Source organism: Papaver somniferum, chromosome 2 (genome assembly GCF_003573695.1).
Source record: "Papaver somniferum cultivar HN1 chromosome 2, ASM357369v1, whole genome shotgun sequence".
NCBI classification, from domain to species: Eukaryota; Viridiplantae; Streptophyta; class Magnoliopsida; order Ranunculales; family Papaveraceae; genus Papaver; species Papaver somniferum.
In genome coordinates, this window is record NC_039359.1 from 219378888 (window position 1) to 219394643 (window position 15756).

The window sequence follows — 15756 nt, forward strand, 5'->3', positions numbered from 1 at the left end:
GGTACTTGGGCTTCTTAATGGCTCTTGCTAACATGGTTTTACCTGTTAGCAAAATCCCCTTACCAACAAGCAAAATCCCCTTAGGGAGCTTACCTCTTAGAGCATCTCCAATGCTAGGGGTGAAGGTAATCCTAGGTGGAGGTCCTATTAATACCTTTTTGTTGTGGGTTATTCCTATGTGGCTAAAAGAAAGTTAATGTTATACTTTCTACCTAAAATTTCATCTTCAATGACAAGATATTATTACCCTAGAACTTAGAGTAAAATTAATTTTGGAATAAAGAATTGATGAATATGTGTCAAAATACCTTAGGTCATGGAGAAAGTAAAGATATGACTTTCTCCTTTACCCTTTCCTATGAGATGGCAGCCATGTCATGCTTTTATCTTTACCTTGACCTTGCCATTGGAGATAAATTTTTGGTTACAAAAGTGTTAAATCCTAGGTGTCATGTCATTTTAAGACCTTCATCACTAGCATTGGAGATGCTCTTAGACTTGTAAACCGCTGATCTATAAAAAGATTACTACTGTTAAAGACTGGACATATAAGATTCAATGGGGTAAGTTTCAATTAATATAGTTCAGTGCATGCAAGAAAAATTCAAAAATATAATCTATCATACAATAAAAGTTAGGCGAAGTTTCCAAATTTTTTTTACTGCGAACGAAGTGTGAACACGTAAATCACAAAGGCATCTATATGTTCACAAACAATGTTCGTACTCTAGGTACAGACTCGCACTGATGATACATTTGCATTGATTCCTTGGCTCAAAACCCTCGGGTTTATCACAGCCTCGTCTAATAACATCGCGAGAGGCGTTTACGCAGGGGAAGATAAAGAAAACGAAGTATAAAAGTAAGACTCATGGAGCGTTAAGAGAATATAAAGTGATGAAATGTAAATAATACTGGGATTTACATGGTTCAGCACTAAGGCCTACATCCACAGGGTTGTTGTTTCACTATGTACTTGGTGATTACAGAGATAGTCGAGTGACTTTGGAGTTTACATAGGTCTGTATATTGTAAAGGACAAACTTACACTCACAATCTTTCTCTCTCCCCTTCTCTCCCTGGTTTTTCCGATCCCCTCACTCTTGGTGGAGAGGGGGTATTTATAGGGTTAGAGTGTGGGACCCATTTCTGAGGGCCGTTGGAACCTTATCATCTTGTGTTTTGTGTCCATCACGCGGAGGTCTTCGTTCTTTACTTGATCACGCAGAGCCATCCTCGTTCGTTCCACGGGTTGATCGACACGTATACTGCTCGGAGTGTTTAATGCGGGTAGTTGAGGCGTATGCTCGTGTCAGACAAGTGTCTTCTGCCCCTGTCACGTCCATGTCAGTTAACCTTCTCTTCACCGTTTGATCCTGGCTTCTTTTGGGGATGAGGTAAAGTAACTCTTCGGGAGTTATTTGGTGCTCCGCGGTACATCGTGTTTTCGGTACATCTTTTAACTTCTGCCCTTAGATTGGTTCGGGCAAAGATCCGACGTCGCCGGGATAGGCTTCTTGGCTATGGGTGTGTGTCATCGTGTTTTAATGACTTTGTCTGCATGCTCTCCACGTATCTTCCTATATACACGTGTTTGATGATGAAATATGTACACACAATTTGACCCTTTTCTTCGGGCTTGAGTGTCTAGTGGGAGCATTAAAGAAAACAGACGTCACATATTCTTCCTCTCTCCTAATAACTTCTCCTAGATACTTGGGCATGTTTCTTATTCGTGCATTAACTGCTCATTTAATGGGCACATTTCCCATTCCTCCATTAACTTCCTTCTCTTTCTTTCGAGTATATTAAGGAGAGAAGAAGAATTAATTTCATTCTCCTTAAAAATTAATTTCATTCTCCCTGTCAGTCTTCATTCTTTGTTCTTCAACCATTAAATTCTCTCTGCCTTAGCATTAATCACGCTCGCTTCTTCCTTGTTTCTGGTTTGTTGTCTTCTTTATGCTGCTGTTTGTGGTGGTAAAGTTTCTTTTCTTTGTTTCTGTTGTTTTAAGCTGTGTTGATTGTAAATTTTCTGCCGTTGATCGTATCGGAGCCTCCCATTTCTGCTGCTGTCGTCCCTTGTTTGTGATGAAGAACATCTTTAATGCATGTATGCTAGTTTGCCCCTGTTCTTCGTCTCAAGTCGAGGAGGCCACTGTTTTACTTGTATTGATTGAACTTTTAAGTTTAGGGTTTTAGGGTTTAGGGGAATTCAAGCATGTATGCTAGGTTTAGGGTTTCTGTGCTGTGTTGAGATGGACTGCTAATTTTTTGGTTTTTTGATCTTTGGTGATGTCCTCGTGTTTGGTTCTAACTTGTTTATGTTGTACCTCTTCGCAGCCATGTCTGACCGTCCGCGGCTTCCTTATCAAACTCCGGTTTCCAGTCTACCGATATCCCCTCCGCGCAGAGAGTCTGATACATATACACCTGGGGGAGATCTCTCTAGACCGTCTCAAATGGATCCCCGTGGTATTAAAGTTTCTTCTTCTGGGACGAAGGCCTCTCCTCCTAGGAGAGGGGATCCCTCGAAAAATCCTTCCGGGTCTCGATACGCTGCCGATCGTGTGGTTTCTCGTCCTCGTGATGACTCTAGGTGTACGCAGACACCTCCTCGTGGTGACGCCTTCGATGTTCCTCCTCTTCGTTATGTGGTGCCCGTGCAACATCCTCTGCCGCCGCCTCCAGTACTTTCTTTCAAAGAGAAGAACTCCAAAGGTGGTGTCCCAAGAGCTGAATCGTCTAAGAATCCTTCTTTGAAAAGAAGAGTTTCCGAGGCTTTTGTTGGTTCGTACGATCCCACGGAAGAGGATGAGGCTTCCCCGGTGATACGCAACGTTTCGGTCAGCAAGAAGAAAGTTACGTTCAAGCATATTGACCTTGAAGTTTTCAAGGAAAAGCATGAACTTCAAGCCTTCGATGTTCGTTTCTATGCCCCTAAGGATGATATTACTTACGAGCTCATCTCGAAGTATCATTTTGATGAGTTTCACCTGTTGACTACGGTTGGAGCCTTCGAGGCGGGTCTTATGCTGCCGTTGTACAAGTCTGGTGATTCCTTCTATTATGATGTGCTGGCTGGTCGTGAAGGCTCTTCCACCAATACTCACAGTCGTTCCGTGTCGCAATTATCGGGGAATTATCTCCGTGCACTGAGGTAATGTTATCTGCGGAGTAAGGGGGAGACGACGATGACGTGTTACGTTCCAAATCCCGCTGAGAGGGAATGGTATACTCCTGAAAACTTCAACAACTCCTTTGGTGATTATGTTAATAGTAGGAACCGTAAACTGTGGAGTGTTAGCCTTCGGAACCTCGCTGCTCCTCGCGGTGAAATTCGTCTGTTAAGTGAGGTGAGCGATGCCAAACTGAAGTATGTTCCAGGCACCGAGGGGTCTAGTCAGCGGAAACTTTTTCCCGCGCGTGAAAGGATCAAGCGTGACCATGATTATGAGTGGCACGCCACTGTTATTGTAATTGTTGGTCCTTGGGCTTACGGTTGGATTCCCGGTCCGCGCGGTTGGCGTCCTTCCGAGAGTAGCAGGCCACGTGAATCTCCTCCTGCTCGTTATGGAGATTTCTGTCCCTGACGTTTAAATTTTGAAGGCATGAACTTTCCTTATGCCCTCGACGTCGTTGAAGGAGACGAGGAGAAAGGTTCTGGTGCTATACTTCCACCGAAGGGTGTCACTACTGCCAAGTGGTTATTGCATATTTTGGACGCGCCCCTCCTTGTTTGAAAATCAAACTTATGCAAAAATAACTCTTTTTGTGGAACATGTGTTGGTTTGCAGGTGTCGAAGAAGAAAAAGATTGGGCCGAAGCAGTCTTCTACCATTGTGACGGGTGAGGCTGAGATTCATGAAGAAGTTACCAGTCCGGTGAACGAAGAGTTTGCCGAGGATGAGGAAATGTCTGATGGGGAAGAACGCACTGATACTTCCCCTCCTAATGTCGAGGAAGAGATTGGTGCGGGTTGTGATGGTGTTGAAGGGATAAATAATATCGCGGTGGCTGAAGGCAGTGTTATCGCTGATATGTCTGCTCCTGCTGGTGAGGCTTCGGAAACTCTCCCCACCATTTCTCAAGAGTTCTCCTTTAACAGGATTTATTCCGCAGGGGAACTCTTTGACGATGCTCTCGATTTTCCTGAAGACTTCTCTTTGCCTTTCCCCCAATGATTATTGGGATGTGCTCGGGGGTTCTGGTAAGGAAGACGCTGTTGTTCAGGATGAGGGCGCGGACGACCGCCATGCGCATGTTGATGCCGAAACTTGTTCCGATGGGGCAATATCAGCAAAGGGGAAGTCTGTGGTTGACTCGCCTTCCAAAGATTTCCCTCATTCGCTGACGTTTGAGGGTGAGGATGCCATAATGGATTGGCTCAAGAAAAAGGGTTTGCTGTTTGTCCCCCATCCTGCCCCGGTGGTTGCTGGTGAGAAGGATTCCGATGCTTATACCCGTCAGATGATGGAACTATCTTCAGAGGCGCGCGTTTCTGAGATGTGGGGGAAAATCTTGAGTGTTCCCGAAGCCACCCTCGTATCGGAGCCTCCCACTTCTGTTGCGGACATGATGGCCATAGCCGATGGGTACCAATATGGTTTTCCCCAGCAGTGTGTCTTGGAGGTAAGTCTTTGTATATATCTCTTCGTGACAATTGAATCCTTCGGTGTAATAATTTTTGTCGTTTGATGTGTAGATGATGAGGAGTGAGCATTGTAACCATGTGTTGTATCAATTATTTAAAGCGAAATCTTTGAAGCTGGAGGCTAAGCTTCGTCACAGAGAAAAGGAATTATCTGCGGCTGAGGTGGAAATAGAAGAACTGAAGAAAAGCCTTAAAGAGAAAGAAAGTATGGGTGAAGCGGAGGCTGGTCTTCGTTCAGAGCTTGCTGCCGTTCGCGCTGAGTTAGAGCAAACTCGCGGCCAAGTTTCAGCTTACACAGGTTTGGTTCTTTTTCCTCTTTTACCCTCGCAGTTCGTCGTAATTCCTATATACTACTTAGTTGTTCTGTCTGAGTCTCCCCACCCTATCTCCAGTGGGTGGCGTCCCCGAGCTGATATGGCTTCGAAATGAAAGGGCACGGCAAAAATCTCGTATCAAAGAGCTGGTCGAGAAAATTAAGAGTGAAGCCAAAAAATGGGACGCTCGGGCTAGGGGATGGCGCGCAAGGCATGTTCAAATGGTTGATATGCAGAATCTGTATAACCATGACCGTACTTTGTTCAATGGTACGCAGCTGTGGACACGTGAGAATCTGCGGGAATCCCGTGAGCGTACTTCATTGTTGGAGTCTAGAGTACATCTTCTAGAAGAGGAATTACGAAAGGCTCGCTCCCTACCTTTTCCGGGAGTTAAGGAGAGCATGTTGTGTCTTACCAGAGAAAGGGACGATGCCAGAGACGAAGTTGGGGCTCTCATCAAATCCCTTGCTGCGTCTCGCGCCGAAATAGCCCATCAGGCTGAGTCTGAGAGGAATCTCGAAGTATGTATGTACAGACTTAGCAAAGGGGTAACAGAGATAAACAACAAAGTCAACCACCTTCATCACATGGATTCGATGAAGCAGGTAGAATTAGATGCAAGTCAATTTACTCTCACCAACCTTCAACTAGATTATAAGAAATTATCCGAGGAATATGACCATCTTGATGAAGCGCGAGACGTGGTTGTTAATGAGTATGAAGAGGCTTTGGCTTGTGTCGAAGGTATAACTTCATTTCGTCGAGTGTGCTTGTGTCTTTTCTGAGCTCCCTTGTGTTGTCTTTTTCAGAGCTCGAGGGACAACTCCGCGCTGCAAATGAAAAGTTTTAAAAGGCTCAATCTTCCTTAGCGGAGCAGGAAGGACAGACTAATTATTTTAAGAGTCTGGAGGCATCCCGCGAGGAGGCCGTAGGCGCTGCTTCTAAAGAAGTGAATCGTCTATCCTCGTTGTTATCTCAAGCTCACCAGCGAACAGCGGTTATTATGCATAAGGCTCGTTGTCAATTGGCAGAGGAGACAAACAAGATGCTGGAGAAGATTGAGCTTGGCCTTAAGACCGAGCATGGCCTCGTCAAGAGCTATCCGCGTCGTCCTGTACCTACCTCTTTTCCTGGCTCTTCGGGACCTTCTTCTGGTGGGAGTGTCCCTTCAACTCTTCGGAACAACCCTGCTGATGGGGCGGCATCTTCCAAGTAGACACCACGGCATTAGCCTTTAGTTAAATTTTGGTAGTATTTTGTAAAAAGAATATTTTTGATGTGTATTCTTCCTTGAATTGGCCTTGCCACTTTTTGTAATCAACCTTTTATGAAATGGATCCTTCTCTTGATATATCTTCAATGTTAGTTTGTTTTTATTTTAAACATTGTGAGGAAGGACATTAAAAACAAAAGAAGTGTTTTAAGTGTTTGGGTTCGATACTGAAGGGAGGTACCTTCGTGATCGTTTTGAGATCTGTCACCCCGCTGGCGAACCCTGGGCCAGAGGATTCCCAGACTGTGGGGGCCGAGGCAACGTTCTAGGATATGGGGTTAAAATATTTACATACACCCATTCCGTCGACCCGTTGCCTTAAGATTGGTTGGGTATATCTTTCTGCTGGGTGCCTTCCCCCTGGTCTTACACTTATAGAAACTGATGGGGGAGCCCTGAGAGATTGTAGATTAACTACTTTCCCCAATATTGTTGATAGGTTTTGTTTACTTGATTTTTAGAAAGCTTGTTTGATTGATAGGTTGAGGCCTGCAATTCCTCGTCCAGAGATAGAAACATGTAGACCGGTCACGCTGCCTTCTTCTTCTGGTACTCTTCACGCAGATGCAAAGTTGCGTTGCTCCTATGGGAAGTATGGTTTAAGCCACTTAGCATTCCAAGGATGCCGGAGGACCTCGCCTTTCAGATTGCGAAGGTAGTAGGAACCGCTTCCCGCAATGTCGTGTATTATAAAAGGTCCACCCCACGTAGGTCCTAACTTTCCCCATCTTTTTTCTCGTTGATACTGTGGGATTGTTCTCAACACATACTGCCCCTCTACAAAATTTCGAAGCTTTACCTTTTTGTTGTACTCCCTTGCTAGTCTTCGTTGATAATTTTCCATCTTCTGTAATGTTGCTTCCCTTCTTCCTTCTAAGTTGTCCAATCTCTCTAACATCATGTCTGTTGTGATATTTTTTCCCAAGCTTCGGTCTTTGTGGTTGGCATGAGGATCTCTGTTGGGATGACTGCTTCAGCTCCATAAGTGATGAGAAACGGGGATTCCCCAGTGGCAGATCTTCGTGTTGTCCTGTATGCCCATAACACATTGTGCAACTGTTCACACCATCGCCCCTTATGTTCGTCTAGTTGTTTTTTGAGGATAAGGGCGAGGGTCTTGTTAGTGGCTTCCGCTTGTCCATTGCTTTGAGGGTATATGGGGGTGGATTTGTTCTTCCTTATTTTGAAAGTATCGAAAAGAATGTCTATGTTTTTCCCCTGTAATTGCTTACCATTATCAGACACAATTTCCGCTGGTATGCCGAACCTGCAAATGATGTTCTGGAATATGAAAGTAAACACATCCACGTCTCTGATCCTGGCTAAGGCTTTAGCCTCCACCCATTTACTGAAGTAGTCCGTGGCTACTATCAAAAATCGTCTTTTCCCTGATCCTTCGACGAAAGGCCCGACGATATCTATGCCCCATTTTGCGAATGGCCACGGACTATCTACAGAATTTAACATTGTTGCCGGCGCGTGTATCTTTTTGGCGAAGCGCTGACATTCTTCACACCGTCGGGACATTCTTGCGGCATCCTGTATCATTGTGGGCCAGTAATATCCTTGCGTTTTTTCTTTGTCGGCTAGTGATCTCATGCCGCTATGATTCCCTGCGTCGCCATAATGGATGTCGTTTAGAATTTGATGCCCCTCTTTCCGGGATAAGCAACGTAGTAACGGTCCGAGGAAGGATTTATTGTACAGTACCCCATCCCGAAGATCATATATTCCTACTTTGGAGAGTATTTTCCTAGCTTGTTTATGGTCCGCAGGTAAGCTTCCCTTTTCGAGAAACGCATGGATCACCATTCTCCAATCATCTTCGTTGCTGAAGTCTTCGTCTTGATTTGCTCTTGACAGGATATCTTCTTCGTCAAAATCGTTATGGATATCTTCTCCTACCTAGTCTTCGATATTTTCTTCCACTGTATCTTGATTGGTAGCGAAGGAGAATTGAGATGCAATCGAAGGCTCGTATACCCTTGTTATTTTAATAGCTGCGACGCTTTTGTCCTTCAGCATGGATGATATATATGCTAGGGCATCCGCGTGCCTGAGATCCCTTCTGCATAAGTGTCGGAACTTGATGTTCGGAATTTGTGATGCCAATGTTTGGACCAAGGCCATATAAGCTGAGAGGGTGTCATCGTATACATTGTACTCGAGCCCTATTTGCCGTATGACAAGCTGTGAATCACTTGTCAGTATTACATCGGTTACCCACATCTCTATTATTACACGGAGGGCATGTACAACTGCCTCGTATTCGACGATGTTGTTGGTATGCTCTTTGAATTCTAACCTGAGTGCCTGTACAATCCTTTCTCCGGTTGGGGTGGTGATGACAATGCTTATTCCTGCTCCTTCCTTATTTTTGGAACCATCAACGAAGACTTCCCATTTTCTTTGACTCGCGGGTTCGAGGATATTCATTGGATCCTTGCTTTCTTCCTCGGCTTCTGGTATTCCCTTAATCTCTTCGTCGTTGTCCAGGGGGAGGTCTGCTAAGAAATCCGCCAAAACTTGGGATTTTCGAGAATGTTGAATTTCATGAATGATGTTGAATTGGTCCAGGTGGGTGTTCCACTTGGCTATTCTGCCCACTTTTCCCGCGCTTTTGAGGACTGCTTCCAGTGGTGCTTTGTATGGGACCCGGACGAAGTGAGTTAGGAAGTAGGTTCTCAGCTTTTGAGTAGCCCATACCAATTCTAGGATAAGTTGTTCGATCTTTGTGTAGTTCCTTTCCGCAGAATTGAGGGTCTTACTGACGTAATAGATAGGCTGTTCTATCTTCGTATTGGTTTTGACCAACACTGCGCTAACTGCGTCTTCTGTTGTTGCTATGTATAATTCCAAAACCTCATCAGGATCCGGCTTCTGCAGGATCGGAATTGAAGCTAGGTGTTCTTTGATTTTTTGGAAGGCTTCTTCGCATTCTGCGGTCCATTCAAACTTACTCCCTTTTTTGAGAATATTGAAGAAATGCTTGCATTTATCCGAGGATCGGGCAATAAATCTGCCCAAGGCTGCTATGGACCCATTGAGCTTCTGCACTTCTTTTAAATTCTTCGGGGATGGCATTTCTACTATGTCCTGAATCTTCACTAGGTCTACCTCAATGCCCCTTTTTTTTACCAGATATCCGAGGAATTTCCCCGAGGTGACACCGAAAGTACATTTCTCTGGATTCACTTTCATGCGATGTTTCCTCATTGCTTCGAAGATGTCTCTCAGATCCTGGTGGTGATCTTTGCGCAGCTTACTTTTGACGAGCATATCGTCAACGTAGACTTCTAAGGTACTACCAATCCATGGCCTGAAGATAGCATCGACCATTTTATGGTATGTTGCCCCTGCGTTTCGAAGTCCGAAGGGAATTCTAGTGTAGCAATAAAGGCCATGTGGGGTGTAGAACGCTGTGTGCGGCTGATCTTCTTCTGCCAGGGCTACTTGGTTGTAGCCAGAATGTCCATGCATGAATGACAGTTCTTCATATCCTTCTACTGCTTCTACCAGCTGATCTATGCTTGGCAGAGGATAGCTGTCCTTTGGACATGCCTTGTTGAGGTTAGTAAAATCGATGCATATTCTAACCCCTCCATTTTTCTTAGGAACGACGACCATGTTGGAGATCCATGTAGGGTACTTGACTTCCTTGATGAAACCTGCGTCTAGTAGTTTCCGAAGTTCTTTTTCCACTGCCTTATGATACTCCGGTGCAACTTTTCTAATTTTCCTCCTGAACGGGGGCGTGCCTGGTTTGATGCGTAGCTCGTGTTGGATTACTTTCGGGTCAATCCCCGGCATATCTCCTAGTTTCCAGGAGAATACATCCGCGTATTCTTTAAGTAATTTGGTCAGGGAATCTTCTCTTCTTTCGTCCATTATGGTCCCTACTTTGATCATCTTCGGGTTTTCTTCCGTTCCTTTGTTGATTTCTTTTACGGGATCTACTGGCGTGAACACCGGCTTCGGGTCCCCGAGGATTGGGACGTTCTTTGATTGCCATTTGGTATGTTTCTGTCCTTCGTTGGCTGCTGAAGTACTTGTCTCTGTGCTTAGGACATTATCATCTTTTGCCAAACCCCTTCCTGCAGTTTCCTTGAGGAACAGGTCTATGGCCTTTTCTTTCGCGGCTTCTTTATTTTTAATTCTTCGGGTTTTTTGATGTTCTTCTTGTTCGTTGTTGATACGATCCTGAGTGGCTTGGCACTCTCTTGCAGAGACCCGATCCCCCTTGATTTCCATTACTCCCTCAGGTGTATGGAATCTGAGATATTGGTAGTACGTTGCCGCCACTCCCTTAATTTATGTAACCATTTTCGTCCAATAATGGCGTTGTAGGGGGATGGGGCGTCTACCACGCTGAATCGTGTTTCTAATTTCATGGGTCAGGCGTCAACCTGCAACACGATGTCTCCCAATGGCTTCTTGGGTGCTCCATTGAATCCGTAGATGGTGTAATAAGAGGTCATTAGCTGTTCTTCATGGAGCTTCATTCGTTTGAATGCGTCGTATAATAGAACGTTCACTGAGCTTCCCCCGTCTATGAGGATCTTTTTAAGGTTACATCCATCCACTGGTAGTGTGAGGACCAGGGGGTCGTTATGGTCTTCCATATCTTCTTCGATATCTTCAGCATCAAAGATAATAGGTGAGTCCATCCACTCTTCGTGCTCTTCCACCTCTATCTCATCGATCTTATACAATTCGCAGCGGTCCTCGAACTGCTTCTGTAACCTCTTTCCTATCTGTGCTGTAAGTGAGGGCCCTGCGGTTTCAGAACACGAGATGGTGTTAATTGTGCGGTTCCCTTCTGGAAGTTGGACTGGCTTGGTTCGTTTGGATCTATCCTCGGTGACATCCTTTCGTATGTAATGTTTGAGCTCGCCAGCATCAATCAATTTTTGGATCATTATTTTGAGGTTTTTACATTTTTCGGTCTGGTGTCCGTTGAAGCAGTGATATTCACAGTAATCTTTAGACTTCTCGGTTCTTGGGGGCTGTTTTCCCTTAGACCATGGCCACTCCATATTTTCCCTTCCTTTGATCTCTCGCAGGATCCGAGCATAGCTAGCATTGAGCTTCGTGTAAACTTGATCTTCGAATTTTCGATCGTCTTTTTGTCGTTCGTCCCTTCGTTCCTTCCTGTCTTCGTGAGGCCGTTCCACTGAGCAATTCCTCTTGGCCCCATTGGTTTGTTCTACAGAATTGGTACGCTGAGACCTCTGCTGGTACGCCCTCGGGTTTTCACGCTGGATTTCTTCAAGACGAGCGTGCTTTTCAATAATTATTCGAAGATCTCCCTCTGTCTTAGGCACGCTTCCATGAATCTCAACAAATAATGGACTCATTCGGTCTAATCCCCACTTGTAGCACTTGATACTTACCACTGGGTCCACACTTCCTATGGCTTGGCAGATCTTGTGCCATCTGTTAGTGTATTCCCTTGTGGTTTCCTTGTAGCCAATTTCCAGTGAAAATAGCTTATCCATTCCGGTGTTAACAGCCTTGTTGTACATGTAAGTTCTTAAGAACTTTTCTGCGAGTTGGTCGTAGGAGTGGATGGAGTCTTGATAGACGCATTTATGTGTCTATTTTGTTCTCAATATTCTGTATTGTTAGACTCGATTAAGTACTTATTGTGTTATTTTGTGTTTTTGTAGATGTTTTTAGAGAAATAAGCCTTTGCGGCGAAATGAGCTCAAAAAAGTGATGATTTACACCCCGGAGAAAAGTACTAAAGGCACCCCAGAAATGCACCGGAAGCGTCCCAGAAATGTACCGGAGGAACCCAGAAAAATTACTATTTCCACCCCAATTGCTAAAGGGACACCCGTACAGGATTAGGGGGAGGACACTTTTCTTCTCATAATTCAAATTTCATTTTTGGCGGGAAAATATATTCTCTCTCTGGCAGATTTTCAATCAACAAAATGAAGGTGTTGTGGTGCGATTCAATGGCTAAAAATTGGTAGGAAGATGTGATATAGCTTAAGGAATACAGTATGGGTGTCAGAATCGATCGAATTTGGCTAGAATCGGCTAAACAAGTCATCATCAGAGAACATGGCAGTCACGGGTTTGAGAGGATTTTTTGAGGGATTCGGACGTGTTATGATGATGCATGGAGGACTCTAGCACACTTTTGGACCGTGTAGAAGCTAAATAAGGGAGTATCAGAGGCTGTTTACGCGTGGAGAATCATTTCAGGGAAGAAAATATTCGGAAAATATTTTCTTTAAACACCGAGTAATGAAGATTATATGGAGTAATTGAGGGAGATTCAACGAGCTGTAGGTGTATAAATATGTTCCCTGGGAGTACTAGAGAGGCTGTCGAGAGTTGGGAGAAGAGAGGAGAGCCACAGACGCAGAAATCAAGAGTTGATCAAACTCTGCTGCTTCTGCTGCTGCTGCTGCTGCTGCTGATGAAGAACACCAAGAACACGAAGAACGGACTCGCAGAAGCAGTCGTTTATCAACAGTGAAAATGACTCACATCGTGGGTCGTACGTGTGGGTCGTAGCAGTTCAGCGACAACAACACCTCAGCTTTGTCGTTCTAGTTGGACGCCTTCTGTTGGTCGCAGAATCCTGTTTTAGAACATTTACTCATCTTTCTCTTTATTGTAAACATCAATTGAGCTTAATAAAATATTTTGAGAGGTTTTCCAACATGATGAGTTAATTCCCTCGTAACCAAGGCAATGGAGGAATCTATTCACGCAACATAAATGGGTAACTATTTCATTTAATTATATAATTCACCTAATCGCTGCTTTTGCAGAGTTTTAAATTGTTTGAATGATTGTCTTATTTATTTGTTATTCAGTTTGATAGGTTATGCTTGGTTTAATCTCTTGATAATCTATGCTTAAGGTTTACAAATAATGTTTGAGAATTTGTATGATTGATAGTGAATTAAAGATAAAAGAGGACTTAAGAATTGAATAGAGTTTTGAAATATTTATCATTCAATCTTGCGTAGTAGTGGAATCTAGTGTCTTGGTTACCTCTCGCCCAAAATTGTTAATATTTTGTATATATATTTTTATAAGTCTAAAAAAATCCTTTACCTTCACAAGTCTTAGAGTTCGAACCTTTATTACTACAACCCCCATTAAATCATTAATCAAGTCTGACGGCAGATTATCAAACCAAGACAATGTCGATCCCTTCAGGCTTGACGGGAAGTATCTACAGAGTACGACGTCGTTCTGACTCCATCTATCTAAGACACAGTTATAATACCGAATCTGTGCAGCAGGATCACTGGATCCGTCATAGCATTCGATCGTCGGGACAGGGCACTTCAGCAGAATAGGGGTGTTGGCCAGGCGATGAGTTAGGGGCGTGGAGTTAGCCTCTCTCATGACCTCTTCTAACCTTCCCCCGCCTTGTCTACTTTTTAATTGCCTGATCTCGGCCATCATCTCATCACGTAGCTCTTCCATTGCACGGTGATGCCCTACGCTCTTCTGCTCGTGATAGTCTGACTCTCCGTCATTATAATATGGGTCGGATGCTCTACTTCCCCTAGCCGCGTCTCCATTGGATGATATGATGACTCTTTGGTCTCGATTTGGTTCTGGTGCCTTTGAATTTGCCTCATCAAGTTGCTGGCTGGTCTTCGTGCTTAGGGCAATTCGGTCTTTTAAATCTTTTTTTCTCTGGCCAGCATAGCTACATCATCTGCGTAAACCTGCTGGCTCTTCTTCAATTCTTCAAGCTCAGCCATCAGTCGATGTGATTGGTTTGACCCCTGATTGGGAGTCCCAGCTCGTGCTACTACGGCCATGGTGCCGCCTTCCTCTATGGTTTGTACTAAAGGTGGTGGAGGTTCAGCTTCGACTGTTGCCATATCCAAATCGGGCGGAGTGCCCACCGGCACAGTTTTATTTTGTTCGTTTGTTGATGGCATTCAGAGGGTTGGCGGGTGCGCGGGTTGATGTTTTCTGGATTCATCCACCCTTTCTTTTGGTTGGTGAAATTGATTTGTAGCAAAAGTTTTGCTGGCTTCCGCAGGCTTTGGGGCTGCCGCTGTCGTACTGTACTTTGTTACCGCTGCTCTGAGGGCCGCGGCTGCTACGGAGTTAGCGTTCATAGGCGAAGTGATTTCCGCAGTATCCTGCCTCTGACTAGTCATTTTGGCTTTGTCTCCTTTCTGCTTGCTCCGTGTGATGACCGGGGTTGTCCTTGGTGCTTCCTTTGACGAGGCTTTTGGATTTTCCCGCTTCCTACATCTTTTCCATCGTGCGGTCCTTTTCTTGCTTCCTTTGACAGGTCCTTTTATCGTTCTCTTTCTGCACAAGGGAATTTCAAACAGCGAGAAACAGAAACGTCCGTGCGGATCGGGTTAGTTCACTAAATTCCTTACACCAAGACAGGGAAAAACTGCCCGAGGGCCACAGAGAACTTTTTTTTTAAATGCGGGTTTATTGAATGTACGTGGAAATATGAAAGGATCCCTTTGAAAATGCACGTAGATTTTTTTTTGAAAATTTTCGAAAAGCAATATAAATCCATGGATCTAAAAAATATACATCCATGGATCTTAAGCAATAAATCTTTTAACCAGTTTAAATTGCTTCGATAGATACTGCCAGAGCTAATGAAGTAGAGCAATCATATGCCAATTTAATATGAAATCACAGGATAAGATAAATCTTTTACCGGGACAAAGTCCCTGTTTCTAGCGCCAAATTGTGAACATGTAAATCACGAAGGCATCTATATGTTCACAAACAATGTTCGTACTCTAGGTACAGACTCGCATTGATAATACATTTGCATTGATTCCTTGGCTCAAAACCCTCGGGTTTATCACAGCCTCGTCTAATAACATCGCGAGAGGCGTTTACGCAGGGGAAGATAAAGAAAACGAAGTATAAAAGTAAGACTCATGGAGCGTTAAGCGAATATAAAGTGCTGAAATGTAAATAAGACTGGGATTTACGTGGTTCAGCACTAAGGCCTACATCCACGGGGTTGTTGTTTCACTATGTACTTGGTGATTATAGAGATAGTCGAGTGACTTTGGAGTTTACATAGGTGTGTATATTGTAAAGGACAAACTTACACTCACAATCTTTCTCTCTCCCCTTCTCTCCCTGGTTTTTCCGATCCCCTCACTCTTGGTGGAGAGGGGGTATTTATAGGGTTAGAGTGTGGGACCCATTTCTGAGGGTCGTTGGAACCTTATCTTCTTGTGTTTTGTGTCCATCACGCGGAGGTCTTCGTTCCTTAATTGATCACGCAGAGCCATCCTCGTTCGTTCCACGGGTTGATCGACACGTATACTGCTCAGAGTGTTTAATGCGGGTAGTTGAGGCGTCTGCTCGTGTCAGACAAGTGTCTTCTGCCCCTGTCACGTCCATGTCAGTTAACCTTCTCTTCACCGTTGATCCTGGCTTCTTTTGGGAATGAGGTAAAGTAACTCTTCGGGAGTTATTTGGTGCTCCGCGGTACATCGTGTTTCCGGTACATCTTTTAACTTCTGCCCTTAAAT